The following is a 24,725-nucleotide window of genomic DNA, read 5'->3' as shown; positions in this document are numbered from 1 at the left end:
ATTAGCACACCCGCCTGAATGTTTGCCTTGGTATGGGACGTCCACCTGTGAGATTACGTGGCCAAGAGGCGCCTGACTCATGGCGGCTTCCTCCGCCCACCTGCCTGCCGAGCACGACTTGGAAGAATTCAGGTGCTAAGCCCCAGCAAAACAAGCCCTAAATATGGCACCAGCTGAAACGCATGCAGCACAGCTCGCAGAGAAGGTCGATAGAAATATATAAGCCAGCATTAAGCACGACTGTGCTTTGGCTGAGGGCAAACCAAATAAGTTGTGCATTAAAGATGGCAAACTGTACATTTCAAAGCGTTTTCACAGCCACTTGTATCTCTGCAGGTGAGCTGGAGGAGCCTGTCAACCGAGCAATGTGGGTAACGGGAGAAGCTGCATAGAGCATCACCAGGACGATTGCTGGCTCACTGCCCAGGTTCTATAAATAACGTCAAACTCAACAGCTATATTCCCAGCTGAGAGAGTGAAAATGAACTCAACAGCGTGAGGTCATCATCGAGGCTTGACATTTGCCCAGGTGTGTTTATCTGTGGTGATGTTCATACGGGGGCATGAATGTTTATCCATGGGTCTGGATCCAGCCTTAGGTTATTCAGAGAACTGGGCACGTGTTCTATTAATGTCCATGGCACCACGCTGACCATTTGTTTTCTGGTTTTAAAGAGCAGGACAGTCTGAGCTCAAAGCCTCAAGACATGAGGGCCTTTCCACACCCATTTACATTGTTACAGAACATGCAAATCAAACAGTTGGAACTACGGCAGCTAGGGTGCCCTGTGGTACACCCATGGCATTCCAGTTGGCGCGGCTCTGTGACACCACCACCCCCCCCCCCCCCACTGCTCTTTTACCCATTTGGCACCTATCTGCTCCCTCGCGCGCTGAGACCACAGCACGGATACAGCCACACAGATCAGAGCCATGGATCCCTCAGTGCCTCTGATGAGGTCACATGTACCAGGAGCAGCTGAGCTGCTAAGTCCTAAGTCGCTTAAGTTGGTGTAAAGCAATTAGAACTCGCAAGAAACGTATAATTGTAGAAGCGCCAACAGCTAAAATGTAGGCCTCACCAACGTGGACGGGCCAGACCACCATGGCGATCACAACTCGATGGCCCACGTGCCCTTATAAGGCCCACAGAGGTGTGCCAGCTCCCACCCCCTCGAGCGACACCCTCTCAGGCTGTCATTAACAGGTCCGTGTCGAGCCCGAGCTCGAGATAAACAGCCACAACACGATAGCACGTCCGCTGCCCAATGAGGGGCTGAACTGTGATGCGGAATTATACCGATATCCCCGGTCTGGGGGGCAAAGATACAGTTTCCTCAAAGGGAAATTAATGGAAAACTAAGTATAGAATAACATACAGCGGCATCACGTTGCCGGTGGCTAAAAGACACATGGTCTCTTTTGTAGCTTCACCTCCACCCCTAAAATAAATAAGAAAATGGACACAAAAAGTTTTGTGGCTCAATAGGGGAGATGAACGGCATATTCCGGACGGGAGAGAGAAAATCCGGCAAGCCCCGCTACTCACTCCCAAAGGTTAATTCCATCATGGGATAGAGGGACTATTAATTGTGAGTGTGTTATATATGCTGAAAGGTGCTGGATGAGATTCAAATTTTTCCCCTCTTTTTTGGTGTGGCTTCTATTTTAAACTGCCTATCTTTATCTTTTGACAGCTGCATCGTACGTGCAACTTTTTTTTTTTCCATAGGTCTGGGTGGCCAGATATCAGTCGTCTGCTCTAATCCTGACTAATGACGAAAATTGTTTTCAAACATTGACGATACTGTGTGATGCCTCGAGCTTCGTACACTTTCCGATTCCCTCCAAATTCTTATTGAACCTCTGAGATTCCTTTCTGTCTTGTCGACTTTCGTGCCATACTGCCGAATTCAATAATGTCCCAACGCCAAGCTTCAAAAATAAATGTGCAATTTATTGCAATCATGCTACAGTTTCATATGAGAGGAACTTCTTCTGACGTTACACTAACCAAATCCAGGAAAAATAGTTTAATATCGAAATTTATCTATTATAAAGCAATCAGCCTCACAGCTGCAATGTATTAAAGTCTATTCATTCATAAATGCTATTCTTCTATCTATGAATAGTTACAATATCTTTTTATTGCCATGTGGTTCTGTTCCTGATATTCCCCATATCACACATTTACTGGTGCAAATCATGGAAACGCCTCTATATATTTGTATACGGTTCCTTGAAAGTCACAGAGTTTTCATAATCATGCAAACTCTATCGCCCAGACTAATATTAATTGTTGGTTTTGCCACATTAAATGCATTTTATTATGACTCTAGTGTGGGTAAAAAGATAATATCTTTTCAGATGAACAGCATTTTGTTTCCTCTTAGCTGAAGAATGGACTCATTGTGGGTTTAACACAAACCTGAGACACCCTGAAGTGTTGCTGATACCGTTTATCTGAAATGGTGTCAGAAATGGCTTCAAGCCTCGTGTCTATAAAAAGAAACAAAGAGATGATTTGTGAATAGCGAGCTCTAAAATGTCAAGCCCGGATTTATTCTCATGGATCCTGGAGTCGTGCGAATTATGAACGTTAAGAAAGGTTATTGTTTATTGTGGTTTTCGCAGTCTGTCCAGTGGTCTTTACATCCCCCAGTTACCAAGCAGTATTAATTAGGCTGGTTATTTATTTCAGTACGGGGCACATGTAGGTGTCAGGCAATGATTTAGTGAGAAAACGAGAACTCCCTTCAAACACTGTTATCATCCTACTGTACGGATAACCCCAACTGAGACAACTTGCTGAGTTTATGTGAGCTGAAAGGCTGTCATTTTTCAGCAGTTCCTTCCTCAAGCAATGAACGTCCATGTTTCTGTAGATCTGCGCAGGGAAAAAGACTGCAATAATTTCATTGCTGGAAATTTCTTTGCTAGCGTACGAAGTAAAAGTAACGGTAACGCTCCCGCTGTCATGCCCGGCTCGTCCGCTCCTCGTGTGTGCCACGCCCCCAATTACCCACGTGTGCTTCCCTGATCGTACCCAGCTGTGTCGAGTTATTTTGATCAGTCCTGTCTATTTCAGTCCATGTCTTGCCTGAGTTCATTGTCTGTCATTGATGTTCGTTGGCGTCAGATGTTTCCTTGTTCCATTACCCGTAATAAACCCCGTAATTCCCTGTTTTTGGCCTGTCTGCCTGCTTTCTGCGCGCTTTCTGCCCGTCTGCCGGCCAGAGCGATCACCCGCTCCCCAGCGTTCCCGGGCGATCGTGACACCCGCCTTTCCAGAACTCGTCTTGCCTCCCCTATAGCCGCGCTTATCGCTGTCCTCCTCAATTAAAGCTTTCAATAGTGAGAACATCAAAACGATGCTTCAAATCTGCCGCCCCTCAGATATCAAGCCCTTTATTAGCACGCTAAGTGTAGTTAGCTCCTACTTGCATAAATGACAGGAATGTTCTTGTAGATACTGAGACTGCAGGTTCATATCAGTGGGGCATTGGCCCCCTCTCCGCTGCCTATAGGAGTCCATACAATGAAGAAGACACACACAAAATAGCCTACAAAATCACAGAGCCCGAGTCACCGTTTATCTTTAGGGTCATGCAGCATTGATGTCGGGAGCTTAATAGCACAGGCCAGAAAAAAGCTCTCGAGATTGTGTTACAAAGTGCCCAGGCCACAGTTATGTCCTTTGTGTTTCACTGTCTCGTATTTTCTGTAAAGGTGTGTCAGTTATTAGTGCTGAAACGCGGAGCCAAAACTCCAGAAGCCGTCCCACGTCCGGTACGATCCACACCGCCAGCAGCGGCTGGCAAGAACCACGGGAAACTCAGGTCTGGAGAGCGATGAGATCTCTCAGGCCAATAGTCACATAGTCCGTGCTGAACAGAGGAGAAGAAATGATCTGGATGATGCGGTGAATCCCGCGATTTCATGGCTATTCTATCACTGTCGCATCTGTCTTCACCAATGTTTCCCTTCTAATGCCATTGCTATTTCCCCGCTGACTGGACCCGGAATGTTCCGCGGGGAGCATTTGAAATTCTTAGCGCATTTTGCGGTCGGGCCAAGGTAACGACTCGCAATTTGTCTTTTGCGGTGCGAAAACACATCCACGCAATAAAGATGAATTTGCGAGACAGAGCAATAATGGGAAGAAAGAAATGGATAAATCTGCGCAGAGTGACGATGTGAGTGGGAATGCTGGGATTGTTTGGATGTGTTCGAGGCCGGAAGACAGCACAGGCAGCCTATAAGCACCACGGAATTCATCAGGAATCATGAAACAAATACGACCATTTTGAATGATATTGGGACTTGTTCAATAATTAATTGACACCTGTGTAAACAATGATTCTTTGTTGCACTCAACACTGTCAATACCAGCTCAATCTTTTTCTGCAATAGCAGGTTGAGTGAGGAGTCCATCCTATCTCTCCTAAAAACACACAAACAACTCAGGGACTGTAAAACACAGACTACGCCGATGAACCTAAAATAATTACTAAGAGTATTTTGATAGTCCGAGTGCTATCGGTGTGCTGTTACAAATTAAGTGGCAAGTTGCAGGCTGAATTGCAGGTTAAATCACTTATATAAAGGGTCAAGTGATACCTTTTATCTGTAGCGTCATTAGTTGAGCACCCATTGGTCTTGAGGTCACCGCTCAGCATTTCTCAGCCATAAATCTCCAAGGGTAATCCATCACCCAAACACGTGACTGGCAGCCAATGGCAGGCAGGGCAGACTGGCCATGGCTACAGCTACATGAAAGCCATTTTACGCCGCAAACAGGGATATTCGGCAAATAGTTGGAGCCCACCACACTATGCAAATGACAATGCTTATCTTATCAAGGGCTACTCCGTGCTAAGCACTCTGCACAGGAGATCAAAGGCCCAAGCATGCCGCTACCCCCCTTCCTGATAGGGTATCGACCGGTATGGCCCGTCTGAGACGGGCCGCCGAGACGGAACGAGGCCGGTGGCCGTCTAGTATCCAGGGAGAGGAACACAGGAGACATGCCGTCTGCATGCAACATTCTCTCAGTAGTGCATGGAGTCGGGGTGGGGGGGGGGTTTATTTCTCCCCTGGTGATAGCAGAAGCAGCGCTTTGCACTATTTTGCAACAGGACCCTCAGTCAGTTACTGCACAGCTAAACAATGCAATGAAAACTTACTTCGCTGCCATTGTTTCCTGATTTTTTTTATTATCACTCCCTGTGATTGGACACAGATGTGATTTGGGGAAGGAAGGATCAGATGAAGGGGGGGGGGTGGTATCTTAAGGTATGGCGCCCAGTATACCACAGGGAAAGACAGGTCATCTGCCAACTCCACATGGCAGAAACACAAAGACATGGGCTGTACAGCAGACATCCACATTAAAGGTGGACGAACTAAGCTGTGCTTCACTGGAAGTTTATGAGAGCTTCATAGATAGTTTTTGCTTGGGCATCATTCACTGGACACTTAGACTTGCAGTCAGATATTTCAGACCCTGGAAGCCGGACTTCTCTGCATGGTGATTGGAGGGCCTTGACAAGACCGGATAAACTACCAATAACATTAATGCGCACAACTGATAAGTTTTACATAGTGTTGGCTTACAGTATTCTGAATTCGGATTCAGATCCTTTATTGTCATTGTTGTTTCCACAGCAATGAAATTTTAAAGGTGCATCCTCTCCACTGTCACATCCAAACAGTAGTTACATAGTAACAATAAAACATCAAATAAATAAACAAACAATAAACAAAAAGACCAGCATGATAAAGTAGTCAAACCCCAAGGTCTCAAGATATTGCACTTTTCGTCTATTGCGCTTGAAAATAACAGCATCAAAATGAAGCAATGAGTCCCACTTAGTGGACTTCATTGTGTTGCTTACAGGGACACAGAAGCATATCATTGTAACGCAGAATGTCAGGTTATCATTTCCTATGTGATCTATAACCATTTGTAAATGCTGTAAATAAAGTCATTATCACTGAGTTTTGAGTTTGATCGTTTGTATGATTTTCAAGTTAAGTGATTTTTAGTAGACTAGTTTAGTAGTCAGTTTGTTAACTAAGCTGTGTACGCGTACAAGCCGAGCTGGAGTCGCACGATTTGGTTCGACAGACGAGTTTTGAATCACGAAATATTGTGCCAGGGTGCACTGTTACACCCCCATAGTGCTGACGAGTTTCACTCACAAATACCTTACAGTAACTTACAGTAATGTAAGAACCATAGTTATAGTAAGTTACAGAACTCCAAAGAACAAAATGCTCACAATCCAAACCGGTACCATATATTCTCTCACCACTTTTTTCCCTGCCAATATCAGTCACACATAGTGGGGAGAGGAACACGTGCCGTTAAAGGGGAAAAGAAGTGAAAAACAAATGTAATATTATGAGACAAGACTCTGACTTGTTGAGGTGTCCGTAAGGAAGAGTTGATTTAGCGGTCCAAGCAGTGAACGGCTGCCAAAGGCACAATGGGATCATTCGTTTCAGTGACACAAATTGATAATGGCAGATTGAACCTCTTCTTAATCTCCCACCGTAGATAACAAAAGATTCTTAGAAATATCAGCTGGTCTCATTTGTTATTCATTACATTTTTTCCACATCCATTTAATGGTGTCGTTATATTGTAATATTATGAATAAATTATTTTCTGAAAGAAAAAATGCCCATCTGTTGTTGGATTCCGGTACATGCATACCACAAGTAGAGCAATTCACTGTTATAAGAACTATTTTATTCTTTAATGTGCAAGTTCATAGTTCTTCTTAGACAAAGGTTTTACTGTGACCACTGTAAAGCACTGCAGGTTAATTAAAGAAAACCATTTCACCCAATTAGCATAAAATAGTCTGCTAAGCAAAGCAGCTCAAGGACGGCACATGCTACGTAAAGTTAACGCTTCCGATTATTTTTGTAACGGGTGTACAGAGACTTACTGCCCTCAGCTGGGAGAAAGGTGTAACTGCACCATTACTTTAGCAGTGTGTGCCAGAATTATAGCGTTTGGGCCTTTTTATTTGTACTGGAAAATTCAAGTAAAAATATATAACCGACATTACCAGTGTCATTAAGTACCCGAATAGTACAAAGAAGCAGAAAAGTGGAAAAATCCTATTAATAAGAGATTCTATTCGACTATTAAAAGAAAAATTGTAATTGTTTGACGTTATGCTAATACATCTTCCCTATGCTAATACATTTTTCTTTGGTCTGTGTACCTGGTCTGCATTTACGTAACAGTCAGGCATCTGAGAGGCCACGGAGACATTCCCCAAAGTGAAAGGCTGTCCATTGGAAACGACGGCACTCGGTGAGTTAACATCCTGCGCAAAACCCCTGGACAGAATCCTACAAGACAGTGAAACGGATATAAAAAGGATGGAGGATGCACTAAATATAAAAGCGAGCGCTGTGTTTTTCTGGGGTGGGGGTGGGGCTGCTGTTATGAGTCACAGCATGGTCAAGGGAGCGTGAGTCCAGACGTTCTGTCTGGCCAGTGATCTGTCACCGGCGCCTTGGACCAGCAGCGCCTTGGACCAGCAGCGCCTTGGACCAGCAGCGTGGCACTCAGGCTCACAGCTCATCACCACCTAAGGCTCAGCCACACACCAGATTCTCTTTTTTCATAATGAAGGAATCTTGGGTAATATTTCTTGGGTTTCCACAAGCTGGGGGTCAGAACTACCCCTTCCCATCAGCTGAGTAAGATGGCCCATCTTTTTCCATGAGAAGTTGAACCAAGAAATGTTGAAATATGGTGATTAACTCCTTTATTTTGTTTTTTTTATAGTATTTTGACTAAAGTAGTATTTGTAGACTGATATGGCTGTGAGCAGGTATTTTACTTTTGTTGGGGGGTTGGGGTACAAACAGCTTGTCCTTCCTGTTCTTACAGCACCCGAGTTGTGTGCTCTTGTGGGATATGACAGAAAAAAATGTTTTTGATGTTGACAGATTTCATATGTTTAATGGGGCTTAACTAGTTTTGCAAACAAAAACTCGTCAGCTTTTTCCCACGGTTTACACTGTTTGAAACAGCAATGCACCTTGGGCTTCATACAATTGATGTTCAAATAAACTAATTATTACCTGTTTTCTTTTTTTTGTTACTTACGGAAGTATGCTTTATTTGATTTTTTTCTTTCAGTAAGCACAGAAAAAAAATTAAATGACTTCACTTGATCGCAGGAGCAAGTCTACTGCAGGCCACTAGGTGGCATCATAACAAAACAGCTGGATCGTTGAAGACCCAGAACAGACTGTTCGCATTACAGCAACATATAGGAGCAGCTGATCTTAGATAAAAGACAACAGATGATCTGGGGGAAATTTTTCCACTTATCTTTGCCTGTTGTTTCTTAAGGTTGATAACATACAGACCCAGGTGGCATGTTAAACAGGCAGGAAAACGTTCGATGGCATGGAGAGTACGCTCAGCGCACGGATTATGACGATGTTCGGGGAAATCGCAGGGATAGGAAAGTAATTTCCTTCCTTATACTTCAGAGAAAAGGGGTCTAAGCATTAGGAAAGAATGATTTAGAAGGAATACACACATATGGAAGGATTTAACTGCCTGCGATGTGTTTTCTGTGGTTTATGTAGCGTAACGGACCGGGGTGGTAAGATGAATGCATCGCAGGCCTCTTCTGAAGAACCAGCCCGTGAGACGCATTTCAGCCGTACAGTGTTCTGGTGCTGGACTGATTGCCGCGGGAATTACCTCTTCAAAGTGGGCTATCCACTAGACTGGATTCTTCGCTTTTAGTTCATTGTTTATGATTGCTAAGAACACTGGCTACCTGGATCCATTCATCTTCCAGGTTTGATGCCATTTCATGCCATGAAATTCATTACTCAATAAGCAACACCACAAACTGTAGTATATACCTGGCCGGAACTACTCCTTCAGCCCCAGGGCCCCAGGTATGCCATCATATATGAGCGATGCCCCCTCGGGGTTCGTATTGAACCCCAGACTGAAGGCCAATTACTCTAGCTTGACCTACATAAATAAGACCACTGGGGTAACTGTACGTTGTTACGAGCCCCCAGGTGTAGCTTACTCTGCCTATTGGGTGCATGTTTCTTTGGGTGTGTCATTCTGCTCCTGGCTCCGCCCACTATCACATTTAATAATCCTCCATTCTGATTGGCTGGTTTTCTTCCTTCATCACCTTCTTTATAAGGTCAACAAGCAGGCCATTGCTTTTGAATTTGTTGTAACTGCTGTGTTGCCATATATTCTGAACACTTATTTCGCTGCTGATACCCCTTGAGCTTGATCCTTGTTGCTGTTTAAGTGTTGATTTCGCTTAGCCCTTCTTGGATTTTGTTACTTTGGATTTTTGTTTTGTAAATATCTGTAAATATTGTGCCCACTGTGAGTAGCTGGGGAAGTAGGGGGTGAGATGCCATTTTGTTCTGATTACGTTCTTATTATTTTGGAGCAAGTCAGGGAGAGAGGCAAGTCTGTGTACTTGTATCTTCTTTTGATTTGGATTAGATAATGGAGTACCTTTTTTCGAGTTGGAGGTGTTTTGGTTGATATTTTGACCTGGTCGGCTCCTGAAGTTCCCTCTGCTAATAAAATCACAAGCAGAAGTAAAGCAGTGGTCTCACCCCAGTTTTTGTCACACCTGACCCCAGACCGGAACAGACCAGCATGCCTCCTTTGTCTTTGTTTTACTCTTGTTGATCACATATCAGTTTCGGTCCTGAGCCATTGTGACACTCTACTCTCCAATTAGCCAGATGCCCTGTAGCCAGCGAGGACATCGACTGAATCCATGTCACCGATACAGCAGACCACAGCAGGCAGAGTAACTGGCCAGTAAAAGAGAGAAGCCTGGTGCATACAGAGGTCTGACCTACAGATGGTAGGACAAACCATGAGACAAATGCACAACATCCCGACCTGCTTATTGTTACCATGCCTAGGGGGTTGAGCAACCAGTTGACCTTTGACCCCCATTCGTTTTTTTCTCCTATACAAAACTATGGAGTTTTGTTTCCTCTTCTCTGTCATCTTCTGCCTGTTGTTTGATTCTTTGTTAAGCACTCTGGGGCCACCATGTTGGGAACGTTATATAAAAATAAATCGAGTTAAACTGTAGCAGTTCAACTGTCCATTTTCTTGGATGGAGAAGGTTTGAAATAAATACATTTCAGCTTTTGCGTTTTATATCAGTATATGTGGTCCTCTTAGGCCTTGCTTTTCCAAGTAGTGTGTTAGCTCAGTCTGAAAATGATTTTCCATTTTTTAGTTTCCCATAGTCACGAATAATAATATTAACATATAGTGTTAACTTTCAACGTCCTGAAAATAAACAGACATCTTTTGGCAGAAGTTTGTGCTTTGATGTTCTGTGTCTGCTTAATCCATACTTGCTTCCCTACTTTTTCCTTTCTAGTCCCTTACAGCGTGGTGCTGGATGATATTACCTCACCTCCCAATGCCTCTCTGATATTAATGTGTCCTGGGCGCAACTCTTCCATCTGCCGACAGATTTTCCCTTTTAATCTTTTTTTCTTGCACTATAAGTACATATTGGCAGCTTACAATGATGCTATTTGCCGCTTCCTTTGTCTGACTTCATCTACTTAAAAATGGCCTTCACCATTAAGCCGGGAGTTTGGGAATTCAACGTTATGCCATTTGGACTGTGTAAAAGCCCAGTCACATTTGAAAAGCTGATGGAAAAGGTCTGAGCAAAATACCTACCTCAGCATGCGTAATCTAGCTGGACCACCTCCTTGTCCATGCTAAGAGCAGCAACTGCAGAGCATTAGGGCTGTATTTGAGGGTGGTGCCGGGTAACCTCTCTCTCAGAAGCCCTGACAGAAAAAGACTGAAGTTTCAAGAAGTCTAATGCTGTTCGCCATACTGGTATCAGTATTATATTGCAATACCAAAAACGGTATGATTTTATCATTTTGCTGATTTCACTATATGATGAAAATGTGTTGCACATCTCTGTTTCAAAGATCAAAAACCACAACCTCTTTATGTAGTACATAATGTGGTGCTGAATCTGTGTTTTTGGGAGAGAGACAGTTGCGCTCATTTCACGGGTCTCCTGTGCAGCGAAGCTACATAGAAGCTTCACTTGGAAGACATAAACCATTGTTACCCACTGCCAGAGGTAGATATCTCAGGTCCAGAAAGTAAAAATCCAGACAACGATTTGGTTTCAACCAACCAGTTGAGTATAAAGAGTCACTCTCACAGGTTATTCAAAATATGAGCCTCAGCCGTTCATGTTCCTCCTTCTAAACTAAGCAGAAGCTCTTCAAAATTTTTACGGTCTGTCCCACAGAAGCCGATTTCACAGGAAGTCTGACATCCCATAATGACAGATGGCATTTGAAAGGCAAGGTTTCAGACACGCCAAACAGCACTCACCCTATATTTGGCAGCATGGTAATTTTACACCAGGTTCAATACAGACAGCCAGTCAACGGTGGAACAAGAAAGCAAAGCAGGTTTTTGCTTTTCTCTGCGAAAGCAGACACTGATGTAGGTACGCTGATGCTGCAGACAACAGACAACAGCATAAACGTCCGCTTTCAAGGATGAGTGAACCTGGACGTGAGATGGTGTAATTTATTTGACCACTTAAGTAAAGATTTCCCTCTAAAACACACCCATTTCAATAATCCCTGAACAATTTATCCAAATTCAGCCTTTCTTCTCTGAGTGGACCTTCGGTACTGATGTGAGACTAATGCTAGCGAATTAAGATGGTATTATTTTACAGTTCATACCACAGTCGAATTTGAAAACATAAATTACGTATTAAAATGATATTCAAAACAGAAGTAGGGTCGAGATGAAGTTGGTGAAGGTGAATAATAATATTTTGTAACTATTTTTATCCTGAGTTATACCAGGTTAACTATGTCCAGGTAAGTAAAATCATCTACAAGGCAGGATGTGTTACACCTACACTGAATATCGGCAAGACATTTCTGCAGAGAGACCATTTTTGTCTCTCGTTTGTCTCAGTTTTTACAGAAAAGCCTTTTGAAAGAGGTGCTTTGATCAGTCCGTAGAGAACTAACGACTATATTTAGAGGCACACAATTTGTCTCCCAAGAAACCACTTCACACTTAGTAAAAAAAAAAAACACTCCGACAGTCACCATTGTGTGGATATTCATCTCTTCTGACTCTTACATTAATGAAATACCTCATTGTTCTTCACCTTCCTTCAGAATCGGCCGCTCTATTGTCGGCACAAATGAATGCCTGTCACTTTTTAGTGCTCCGTAGAGGTAATGTGGAGTGTTCATCACTGAAGGAATTTCCCATAAATGAATCCTACTGGTTTTCATGAGAAGAAAAAAAAAAAAGCCAGCCAGACAGATCGCCAGTGCCCACACAGCCGAGGAAATGGCCGGGGTCCAGCTCTAATGAATCTCCACAATATGTGAGCCAGGAGAGAGAAGGAGGTGGGGGTACCTTTGTTTTCGACTCTTTCCAGGAAGGGGGAGTTCCATTAATCACAGCTTGCGGTGATACAGAAGGCGAGTCAGAGCTCAGTGAACTAGATCACTCCGTTCACCGCTTTCATGCCGACTTTGCAGTAGAGCGGGGGGGGGGGGGGGCATCTCCGCAGTCACCCTATCCCCCGGGCCCGTTTCTCGCCTCGTGCTTCCCTGTCGGATGGCTGCCTCCTGGCATCTCCGCTTTCACCACCACTGATGGCTCTTTCCGGATCTCGGTGAGTTACCGCCGAGCGCCGCCAGCTTCCCCGGAGAATGCCACACGCATCACCCGCTCGCTCTGGTTCGGGGTGACTAAACGCTAAACACACCCCTGCAAAGTCAGTCATTTAAAAACTTTGCACAGATCACATTTTGAAAACTCCTTAAAAACAAAGTGCCAGGCGGGATTCAATTTCAATGTATTTTTATATAGCGCCATTCACAGCAGAGTCGCCCCGAGGAGCTTGAGAAGAGTGTAGCGATCCATCATGACATCATTTTTACAAAATGATGCATAAAACATGGAGAAGGAGAAGAGGAAAGAAAGCCTGAAGACAACAGTGGAGAGAAACCAAAAACACCAAAGTATGGAGAAAAAATTCCTATGGGGGTCCAAGACCGACTAGCTACCCCCCCCCCCCCCAGCCCCACCCCTCTGGGCATGTTAACATTATAGAACACAGAAAAAATAAAACAAGATGTAAACTGAGGTCATAGTAAGGAATTAACTGGATACTAATTTATTGGATTGTTATTTTTCTCCTTTTATATGAAGGTACATAATAATTAGGGTTCTATTCAACATTGGGTACATTTGGGTACATTTTTCTGCTGGGCCGTTATTACCACTTTTTGAAACTATGTTATACCATTATTTTCATCACTGAAAGAAGTGCTAATCCTTCTCTATGTACTTCCAAATGCTGCCAAAAGGGGTCACTAGTGTCACTTGTCTTCCCTTCCAGTGCTAAGTGCGGTCAGTTAGCGTTGTATTTTTCAAGCCAATAAAGGCAGATAAAACAAAATGGTTGTGACATGCTACAGATTTGGACCATATGGTGAGCTGAGACACGTGAGAGAATCAGGATTGTAGTAAGTGCTGGTCCTGGTCTAGCTTTGCGGGCCTTTCATCACACCCAAAGGACATGGAGTTTTCATTAAGCTCATACAATAAGCAAGCCGACCTAGTGGTACGCTAATTCTCCTTGAAGATGAATTGTAGTTTTGAACAGAACTGGTTCTGGACAGAAATGGCTGGAGCAGAAGCAGAGTAAAGTCTGCAATCCAATGAGGAAAACTGACTCTTTCATAGGCTCTAAGTCAAAAAGGGAGAAGCCCATCAATCTCCGGACTCCATCTGTAAACATACTGGCTCCAGAATGCTTCATGTTATGTGGGCAGCCTCCAGAATGTACCTGTTTAATTAATATTAATGAGGTGGGTGCTGATTGACAGCTTGCCCACCCAAAGCTACAAGCCAGGAAGGTTTCCTGAATATAAACATCATATGTATCAGGAGGAAGGCGATATCATTTCATTTATCCTTGTTATTGACAGTTTGGCCGGTTTGGCTTTACTACAAATGTTTCGCTGTAGTGTCGGGGCTTCAGGAACTTTTGTGACTCAGAAAACACAGACCTTGGAACAAATATGACCCTAATGTTATAACTGTTACTGCAGATTAACTGAGTAAAAGCCACCTTAAGCATTTTGTATATGTACAGGAAGCTGTTAAAACAACTTACCTACTATATTCAATCTATGTTCAAACTATGTTTATTTTGTTCTCATGTGCTCTTTATTTGTACCTGTATTTATCCTTTTCAGATGGACTCCTCTGGACCCCATAGGAGAAGCCCGTACAGAAAATAGATGGATGGATGGATAGATATACTCTTTATTTCACTCTGATGGCTCAGTACACTTTAAATCATGTTTCACTTTCAGTATAAATGTGTTCTTTCCAAACACACTAACCCCCAGGACACAAAAACAGTGTAAGAGGAGTCAGGGGATGTGAACAAATTGTAGAAAAATTAATGTCAGGAAAAGGCCAACACTGTATAATCACACCAATAGTTTGATTTGACTACTATGGAGAAACAGTTCACTACATAAAAAAATTGTCTGGTTATTGGGTCCTGAGGATATTTATGTGGCAAATACCCACTTCACTAGGTCAGTGTAGGAGGCAAATATTGGGTCTACACAACAGTGTATGTGGGTTGGATTCATTGAGTAGGAAACAAACTTCACACCTAGCTTTTATGCACAATAATTGTCCTGTTGCTGGTTAAGCTCAGTCCATGACTACCAAGAAGTGGGCAGCTGGTCAACGGTGGAGGTGCTATGACCTCCATCCAGTGATACCCAATGCAGCTTGAACTCTGAGTCCTCATTGGTCACCTTAGCTGCATGATTTGCATTAGCGGATCTTGTTAGCACTCTGTACTAGAAGCTTTCCCTGCAGATTGGCAGAAAACCTGGTCAGACCACGGTGTGCAGCGGAGTACAGTGTTCTTCAGCGCACCTTGTTAATAAGATTATGTACTCTGTCCCATTGCCATGACACAGTGCATCATCATTCTTTTCTGTGAAGTTTCAGAGGTTAAGACAGCATGTAGCCCATAATAAGATTATCACAGTTTGGCAAATAAAAATTAGTACTGCCAGTTAGCTGGTCTTTCACCAGTTATCTTCCATGACTGCTCATCCAGTACAGAGTTGCAAGGAGTACAGAGCCTAGACACAGCATAGATAACACTCTGGGTGAGCAACCGTTCCATCACTAGTCAAACATTTGCACACTAAGGGAAATTTTGGGTCAATAACTATGGGGGAGAATAATCAAATGATTCAAATTGTAGGTGGGATTCAAATGCCCTACCCTGGAAGAGTAAAGCCACCCCTTCAATTCCAATTCAGCCAATCCAACCAGCTTCAGATATTTTTTCCGGGTGTCAGTTGTGGGGGGAATCAGCTCATTGAAAATGTTAATGTATGGTGTGGGTGTAATGAGGTGTGGCCCATCAGGAACGTCACAGTGGGGGACGCTACAGTATAATATTATAGTCTGCTCGCAGGGCATACTTAGTGTATCTAAAAATATACTTTGGAGATCAAATCGGTGTAAAGAAAACAGCCAGTGGTTGACTGAGTAGCGCAGTAAGAGTCTTGCGGTCACATGTGTACTAAGTGCCAAAGGACCAGGTGACGTTCAGCTGAAGGATGCTGATATTCTTCTTATAAGTTCACACTACATGATTTTAGCCCCAGTATTCCAGTCGTCGACAGGTTTTGGAGATCGCCGAGAAATGTCCCAGATGGGAGGCGAATCGGTGTTCGTTCGCTGGCGCCAAATCAGCGCTCGATTGCTATTTGTGAATTTTTCAAAGATGCGTCCCCACAGACTTGCAGATGAGTCGCAGATGCCCGTTAAATGTCTAGCAGGCTAAATATCAGTGACTCCAGATCCTGTGGTGTGAAAAGTGCTGTGACACAGACATGAGTGCAGCTACAAGCTGGAGCTAATGAGAGGCCAACGACACAGGGTGCGGTGAAACCCGAGGGAGGAGCTCTCCAGCATCAGCAAGCATGGCTACAGCTACAGGTCTGTAGTTTTCTCGCACGCGTTTTCATGACAAAACGTAGTTGGAGACCAGCCAGATTCCTCGGGGATTCATCCTGGTGAAAGATCTTGTGGCAGGATTTTGTGAGCCCCTGTTGCTGATCAGTCGTGTAGCGTGCACGCCACAACGATGTCACAATTCCCAATTACGAGGCAACACGTTGTGCGGTGTGAGCAGTACAGTGATCCGATGACTTTGAGAGTCACGTTAGGGTTAACTTAGCATTGCTGTGTGGGGCGTGCTCACCGGGCATAGCAGAAGTCCACTCAGCGTTGGAGATGCGCTCCCACTGTTGCCATGGATATCACCGGTATGACCTAATGAGAGAATGTACAGTTGCTGAATAGAACTTGGCTTGTCGGCAGTCTTAAACACTGGCAGGTAGAGCTGAAGTGCCATGGGGGCTTTGTGATTGATGGACAGACTTAACTCCCCAGACAGGCTTTCACTCCTTATAAGCATGCCACGCCACTACAATGGTCCGTCTTAGGGAATGCATCTGACATGTGTCCACAATGGGATATCTGTCAGTTTTAATTAATGGTTAGATGCACAAACACTGCATCCCAGAGCTTTAAAATGATAGAAGGAGGGAATAAAGGAAAGGGACACGGTACCCAGCGCATGTTACACTTTCAAATAGAAAAGTCAATAGTCAAAAATAGGCAACTTAATCCCACAAGTGCAGTTAGAGCCAAATTACTGGGTTAAGAGGTGCAGTGACATTTCGTTCAAGGTTTTAAACATCTGAATAAATGTTACCTTTCCCAGATGGCTTCTAGACTGTGGCCAGGGAGCAGAGTGAAGCTTCCTCTCTCCCGTAAAATCGTCCGGGGGTGCTCGGGGGAAATGCCCGTGTTTAACAAAATACAGCCAGTGCCAGCGAGTTGAGCCCCCCACCCCTCCGGGGCACTCGGCGTTTATCTCTGCTCAGCGACTGTAGAAAGAAAAAAAAAAACCCTCGATATATAGATAACTACTGGAGCCCATTAGAATGGTGAGGCCCAGTTCCATTTCCCCCCAAATTACCAATAAAACGAAACCAAAATTCACACACTCTCTTCCCAAATAACCCCATGTGGATATGAAACTCCACTATGAATGTATGGAATTAATTTAACAATCTATTTTAGCGACTGCATAATGAAATGGCTGTGCTTTGCACCTTAATTGTAAGAGAACATGACTGCTATTTAAACTGACAGAGACTAGTTATTTTTTTTTTTTAGAAAAATCTTTTAGAAAAGACATCAGGGGAAAACATCTTAATACACAGCAGGACATTACCTGTGATTTTTCTTTATCAGCTGATTATATATGCGTATGTGACACAAGGAGGGTGTGGATGTTTTGGGGGAGGGGCAAAGGCGGGGGACTGTAACTAACTGTCTATGAGTAAAACATGCTGTGTTGAGACAGGATAACAGTTCTGTTACCAGGAGTGTTCAGTTGCCGATGCCTTAGAGCTGCTGTGTGGTTGACCTGACCTCTATCTCTAGACCAGTCACTTTTGGCAAGAACTCATGTCATTTCTGTAAGGACAGCAAAAATGTCAATCTGTTCTGCTCAGGCTAGCACCTAATCTTTCCCCGAAACCTCTAGTCCATGTATTGAAACAGGAACTCTTCTGGGCGATAGACGGTACATCCGTCCATAGGTTCACGCTACCTTTCTGCCAGAGAAATTACATGACGTCTGTTAGAAGTGCTTCATTACATTTCAATCCAAAGAGATATCATTTTCAAGCTAGTTCTCAGCTTTTAAGTAACGGAAAGGTTAATTGAAGCGGCTCTCTGATTGCACGGTAATAAACATTCGCCGCCTTGAAAAATAAAGCTGGGTTTCAGTGTAAATTGTCCACATATGAGTGGAATGTTTAATTTCACCTTTAAAGACTGAGAAAGCGTTATCACGAGTGAAGTCTGATTGTGAATGTCTGTCATTATAATTCAAACAGCCTTTTTTGTATTGCAATCTGTTATGGACTTCACTTTTATTTTTGAATTTCAGTTGAAATCAATTATGGGGGTGGATAAGGCTGCAGAGGCTGTGTGGGTGGATGAGAAGACAGTTAGGGTCCGCTTCCAGAGGAATCTGCATGTTTATGAAATGCTTTTTGCCATGAATTTGACATGAAAACAAACAAGCTGAATTCCTCTTGATTAGCTGCCACAGTACATTAGGCTTGTGACCATGAATATCGACAATGAGGGGGTAGCACGAATGAATGCTGTACTTGTGAATGCGGTCTGTTGTTATTTAACTGGCTCAGCACTTCTGGCTGCTGCAGGTGTTAGTATAGCCTTTAAACTCTTTGTTCCGTGTCTCGGCAACACCATGTTCCTAGGTCATCAGAACACCCCGTTGCACAAGAGACCCTCAAAAGGCAGCAGCGGGGGTGTTTCATGCCAGTAAACACCAGTCAGGGGCTGACACAGAGCACACTGGACAAGCTGGGACATTATCACATGCAGATGCATGAAGTGTTGGCGCTTGTTGTGATGTCATATAGTTTGTGATGTCATATAGTTTGTGATGTCATATAGTTTGTGATGTCATATAGTTTGTGATGTCATATCATATCATGCATGGAAAATGATTTATTATTCATTACTTCTACCAAAGCCAGATAAGCTGTGTATGCGATCATGGATTTCTGTAGCTTTTCCCCGACCTTATGATACAGGGCTGAAAAACGATAGGCGGAGACATGGCGGAGTCATAATGACCTAACAAGGTCAGGAAGAAATTTCAGAGGTTTTTCGTTGGAGGGGGCAGCCATGAGGAAAGCACCGTTGCCAAGATACAAAACAAAGACCTTTTTGTGGTTGTAGACACAAAGCTTATGGTGCACACATACGTGGCAGTTCAAACAAAATGATTCTGGTTAGTAGCGTTTGGTGCTTCACCGTCATTTAATGCCATCTAAAAAGTTGAAAAAGGCACAAAGTAGGGCACAAGGGAGTGCCCAGCGGACAGGTAGAAAACTGACAATAAGTACGGTTCTTAAATCAACTCTTTACATTAGGGTGCAGCAGTGCTCAGCTTTCATATCTTCAACACAAAGTAATCATAAATTGGAGACAGTGGAACATCATTTTAAATAGACATCATGACCTTCTTGCAGGATCAATATCACTTCACTATGTAACTATGTCTTATATGTCTTGTATTACTTTTTTACATTTCGTCTCACCCTATGACCCACGTACCAGAGAGCTGAGTTGTTGATAAGGACACTCTGACTTCTGCTCGTACTCACCGCTTGTCATCCTTTAACCAAAGTGCCCAAAGTCCCTCCTAGCTGTGACCCAACCTCTGACCTGCCACATCAGGATCGGGGAGGGGGTGGGGGGGAGATGTCATAGGCCGTGGTCCCTGTTTGAGGTATTAGGTACAGCAGATGTGTAATGGTGTTCCTACGTCTCAGCTCAAGCCAAAAGCACAAAGTCCGTCATTGTGCTCTATGTTTCCAAGGCAACTGGTGGGACTCAAACAAACATCTGGTGGTCTTGGAGAAATATCGTTTTAAGCACAGCTGGGAAAAAGAGCACAAGGTGCTAAATAAAAGTGCACTGTTAGCACAAGCAGGTGAGCCTGTTTATAACAGACTGCCAGTGGTATTCTGCAATGTTTAACTTAGGGAGGCTGACGGTATGTTATTTTTCATTCGTTCTTTTATAGACATTGGAAACCTGTATAATTCTTGCAGAAATGTCCAAAGGAAACCACTCTCACAGAAGGTATTAAAAAACTGCTGTGCTAATGCTTTTTTTCTACTTCACCCACAATTCAGCTAAAAACAGTTAAAAACTTAAGACAGGATGTCTCATCGTGTTAATGTAAAGCTGGTTATGACAACTCCTCCACAACCCTAACGATGACAGTTTTCGCAGTGTAATTTTAATTTTAGTTTTCTTACCATTCCAATAACCTTAGAACGTTTATTTCGTTCCCTGTTATTTTAAGATCCTTCAGATAACTGAGAAACGAGAAGCTGACATCTCCCAAATAGCTCCTCAACAAAGGCAAGTAACAAAAAACTGCAAGTTGTACCGTGGAATGGCTTTCATGGGCTGCTTTCTCACTGCATTCCTTTAAGGCGGACTGGGAAAAGGCTTTGATATAGACTAGACATGTCCATAACCTTGGTTGGAAGGTTGTGGGTCCAAATCCCTTTGCCAATAAGAAAACTCCTGCTTCAGACAATTGCTTTGGACAGGAGCATCTGATAAATCAATACATGAAAAATAAAGTGGCATAGCCACCTACGAAGGCATCCCAAGTTGCCGTGGGGAAACACACACACACACACACACACACACACACACACACACATAATATTTGGGTCTGTCTGTGAGGCCTGGGTGAAAACCGGAGACCTCACCAAAATGCTCCCTGTGGAGATACCCCGATCTGGGATTAGAACCAACACCAACAAGGTAACCCACTCTAAAAGTCCCTATTGAAGTAATAGACTAGGTCCCTCTACAAAGACAACACTCAGTCAATGTCAACCCCCATAGCACAAATCCACAGTTATTTCTTAGGTTAAATAAGTTCATGGGTGACAAGCACTGTCACCTCACACCTCCAAGCTTGTGGCTTAGATATCCATCCACAGCTCTGAAGGTTTAACCTGTATGGGATTTGCTTGGGCTCCCTGTGCAACACAAAAACAAGCCCTCCAGATGATCAGTGTCTTTAAATTATCCAGTACATTCGCTCAGAAAGGGGCAGACAAAGACTGCAAGTTCACCACAACCTCTTACTGGATACACGGTTATGGAAACCATGAAAGGAAACCCATCCTCAATGGCTTAAAATGATAAAGTCTGAGTTTAGTTATAAAATGTCCTCTTCCTGTTGCTAAAAAAAAAAGTCACTAATTAGCCAATGGTATGCAGCCAATTCTGTTACATATTGTAAACTAGTAAACTGTGATCAAATTAAGTCACCAGACTGGAACATGGAACGAGAAAAAAAAATAGAATGTGAAACTATATTTATACAGGTGTTAAAATTTCATTCAATTTTGTTCTCTAGCTTTTGCGATTAGGGGGCTGATTATTGTGGATTCCAAATATTTGTCTCTCTCTTTGATTGAACATGCAGCTCCTTTTAGTTGTAAGAACAAACACAGTTAAAATGATGTATATTAATTAATATATTCATATATCCATCCATCCATCTTTCCACCACAGTGCAGTATATGGTGACTGGGGACTGTACCCCAAACAGCATCCAGCAGGAGAAACCATAGATGGGATTCCAGTCCATTGCAGGACTCAAACAAAACAACAACATTCTGTTTACTGAGATATTTATACAGTGAAACAGCTGTCAGTTACAGTAAATTCCTTTCAGTTTTAAATGCACACTGCCTCAATGTTTTTAAATAATTTGGAATTGGGGGCATATAAACACTGTACGATTCCTTTACTCTTCTATATAACAATGCTATAAATATAAGTATGAATTAAGTGACAATAGAGAAGTGCTTTTCAGGAATGGAACATGGATAATGAGGAACGAGTCGCTATGTGAGTCACGCACACCAGCAAAGATCTTAGATAAACAAATGAACACTAGAAAGGGATATTGGAGAAAAAATGATTTTTTAATGAGTTCTGGATCTTTTCTATCTATATCTAGAGATTGTTATCTGCTACAAATATTGGATAAAATAGAAGTAATGCATATATAGGTACCTCCATTCTTTTGTCTTTATCTGCATAAGGGTGATACCAGATGGCAGTGGCTCAACTGGGTCTTTTCTATGGTGGCGCACCTAGCAGATGAAGGATTTGGGGGTGTCGGCCCCAGAGCGGGATTTGAGGGTGTCATCCCCAGTGCGGGACTTGGGGGAGTCAGATGGTAGATCTAATATTATTTGCAAGCCAAAACCTACCTCGGACCTGAATGGCAACCCTAAACCTAATACTAAGCCATAGGTATTCAAGCTGGAAGGAATTGGGCACTGATGAAGGAAAAAAAAACAGAAATGTGTGGCAGGATTTCAGCAAACCTATTTCAAAATTACAACCTTTAGAAATATAAAAAATTCTGTGAACGCCTTAAATGCCTATACACAGTATATGATGCTAACAAAGTGAAGTAATTAAAATGTGCCAAATAGACAGGGCACATAAAACACATAAAAGTGTTCTGAGTAGTAATATAACTAAAGTTTACAGTTGGAAGGTTGTTAACGTAATACTTACGTACTTGGAGGAACCGTGGAGAAACTTGTAGCTTACAGTAGTGTTAAAAGTAAATGTGATGGCAAAGCAACACCTAACATGAGTAGAAACAGAAAATATGACAATGCATTTTGTTTGTGTGTATGTGTCTATGTGTGTGTGTGTGTGTGTGTGTGCGCGTGGTGGGGGGTGGAAGGGAATCAGGACAAATATATCAGCCCTGGGGGGCTGTCAAACTTTGAACCATGATATTATAAAGCATGATTTGCTCTTAGAACTCAAAACTAACTTGTAGTTAAAACAATAATTTGTTATAAGGGTGCTTCTCACCAATAACAGATCTTCTATAGAAACATACTGTCCTAATAAAATGTATGAACATACTAGTATCACTTGGAAAAGCATAGGAACTAATTATTATTACTATTATTATTATTATTTAGTGATTTAACGTAAATAGTAATGCACCAACAAGGAAGACATTTTGTTATCATTACTCATTGAAAATCGTGTTTTTTTCACTGAAACAAATATACTTTGTTTCACAAAATCTTTTTTGTGATCTTGCTCTTTAACAGCACCATGTAACACATCTACTCTGCCTCACAGACTGTGCTGCTGATCCTGTGCACACATTCTGTGTGCAGCACATTCTGTCCTCCTGTGAAATGAGACACAGAAAGTGCTTAAAACATCCACTTTCGGGGCGAATATATTATTAATTATGAGGTTTCATGCAAAGATCTCAGCCGAGGAAACCTGTTTGTGCAAGCAGACCCAGGTGGATCTGCTTTACGCCCCAGCTCACACAAACACCCGAAGAGACACCCAAACGCTAAGATATAATCCCTGAGATACTCGCTAGTGCCGTGGCAGTCAGGTTTCCTTTTCAAACGCCTCTGCTGTGGAGTTTGTCCCAGTGCTGTGCTTTTTCTCCATGGCAGACATTAGCTCATTAAAACAAAACTCGAGCTCATACTCAGGGGTGCCCCAGCCGGTTGCAGAGGGCCGTCTGGCAGACTGTCATTCCCACCTGTTGCTCTATAACCTCAAGCCTTTTTCCGGACGCGAACCAGTCATGTATATCCATAGCTAACATTTAGCCGTCCATCTAGGCTTGCAGGAAGTATCTAATCTTAAACTTTTGGGGGGTTTCCTCCTCTCTGCAGCGCCGGTGGAGCCGATAACCCTCCTGACTCAGCAAGGCTCCTCCCCCCTCGGACATAACTACCCCTGAAAGGCGTCCAAAAGCAATAGATGGAAACTCCTGTAGTTTATTGGTAGAGCAACATTGGCAGAGCCCAGACGTTTTGACATTAGCTGAGTTTGTAACCTGGCTTTCTGTAGTGGCAGCCATGGGACCAGGTCCCACCCAACGTCAACAAGTGGATTTTCGTCGATTCAGTAATTTCCAGAACTAAAACAGCCAGGTCACTGAAGTAGGCTGGTATATTGCCACTATGATGGTGGCCCTGAGGGCAAAAACTCTTAAGAAACACAAAAATAAGAAAACATGAAGCATTGTAAAACATTAACAAAACGATAAAATAAGAAAACAATTTCTAATTTCACATCTGGGCCAGATTACTTTTTTTAAACAGTACTCCGAGCCACAAGGAGGCAGTATACTGTGAGTTAAAGAATGATGTGACAGAAGAGTATGTTGTGGAAATGCAAAGCAATTACATTTATTGATTTACAGTAGCAGCTGTTTTATCCAAAGCTGCATGTAACTGAGAAAGCAAACAGACTCTGGCACAATTGGGGGCAATACAATCACTTTAGGATCACTGGTAAACTTAAAATCACTTTCTTGCTGATCTATGCACCACCTCAGAAGAAAGGTTCTACCCAGATCTGAACTCAGATCACTCAATTCAGAGTCCAAAGTGCTAGACGTTACAGCATGGAACCAGAAGACAGACCATACTGACCACTAGAGCCATTGAAAGCTAAGCACATAATTATCATTGTTTTTTTTGTATTTCCTTAATGTGTTGTTTTTCATTTCAGCCTCTGTACCTTAAATTTGTAATGCTTTCAGAATTTATGTCATAGCTTGTTTGTTTAGCAAAAGCCTCATATTCTTGTCTTTTCTTTAATATATTTTGTTTTTTTTTTTTTTGTAAAATAAGTCCTATAGGAATTCAAGCTTAAGGTTAGTTCTAGATAAGCTAAATTATCAAATCACGAAAAAACAAATATTTCTTCTACTTTATTCCTATTATAGACGCTCCCCGGGTTACCATGGTCCATGTTACAATATTTCAACTTTACGTTGAGTAAATGTTACGCACTTTCAGCACATTTTTCAATAGATTGCATGAGATATTCAACACTATTATAAAACAGGCTTTGTGTTAATGATTTTGCCCAACTG

General features: G+C 42.8%; 1 long non-coding RNA gene across 1 annotated transcript; it reads right to left on the bottom strand.

Annotated features, from left to right (window-relative positions):
• Positions 1-14,052: 14,052 nt before the first annotated feature.
• Positions 14,053-23,502, bottom strand: LOC125719605 (uncharacterized). Its single transcript, XR_007385118.1, has 3 exons — positions 23,379-23,502; positions 16,905-17,079; positions 14,053-16,459 (listed from the first exon to the last, which is right to left on the bottom strand). It is a non-coding gene; the product is annotated as an uncharacterized LOC125719605 (long non-coding RNA).
• Positions 23,503-24,725: the final 1,223 nt, after the last annotated feature.

This window comes from Brienomyrus brachyistius, chromosome 23 (assembly GCF_023856365.1).
Source record: "Brienomyrus brachyistius isolate T26 chromosome 23, BBRACH_0.4, whole genome shotgun sequence".
In the NCBI taxonomy this organism is placed as follows: Eukaryota; Metazoa; Chordata; class Actinopteri; order Osteoglossiformes; family Mormyridae; genus Brienomyrus; species Brienomyrus brachyistius.
Note: the sequence above shows the minus strand (reverse complement) of the source record. Positions and strands in the feature narration are given on the sequence as shown.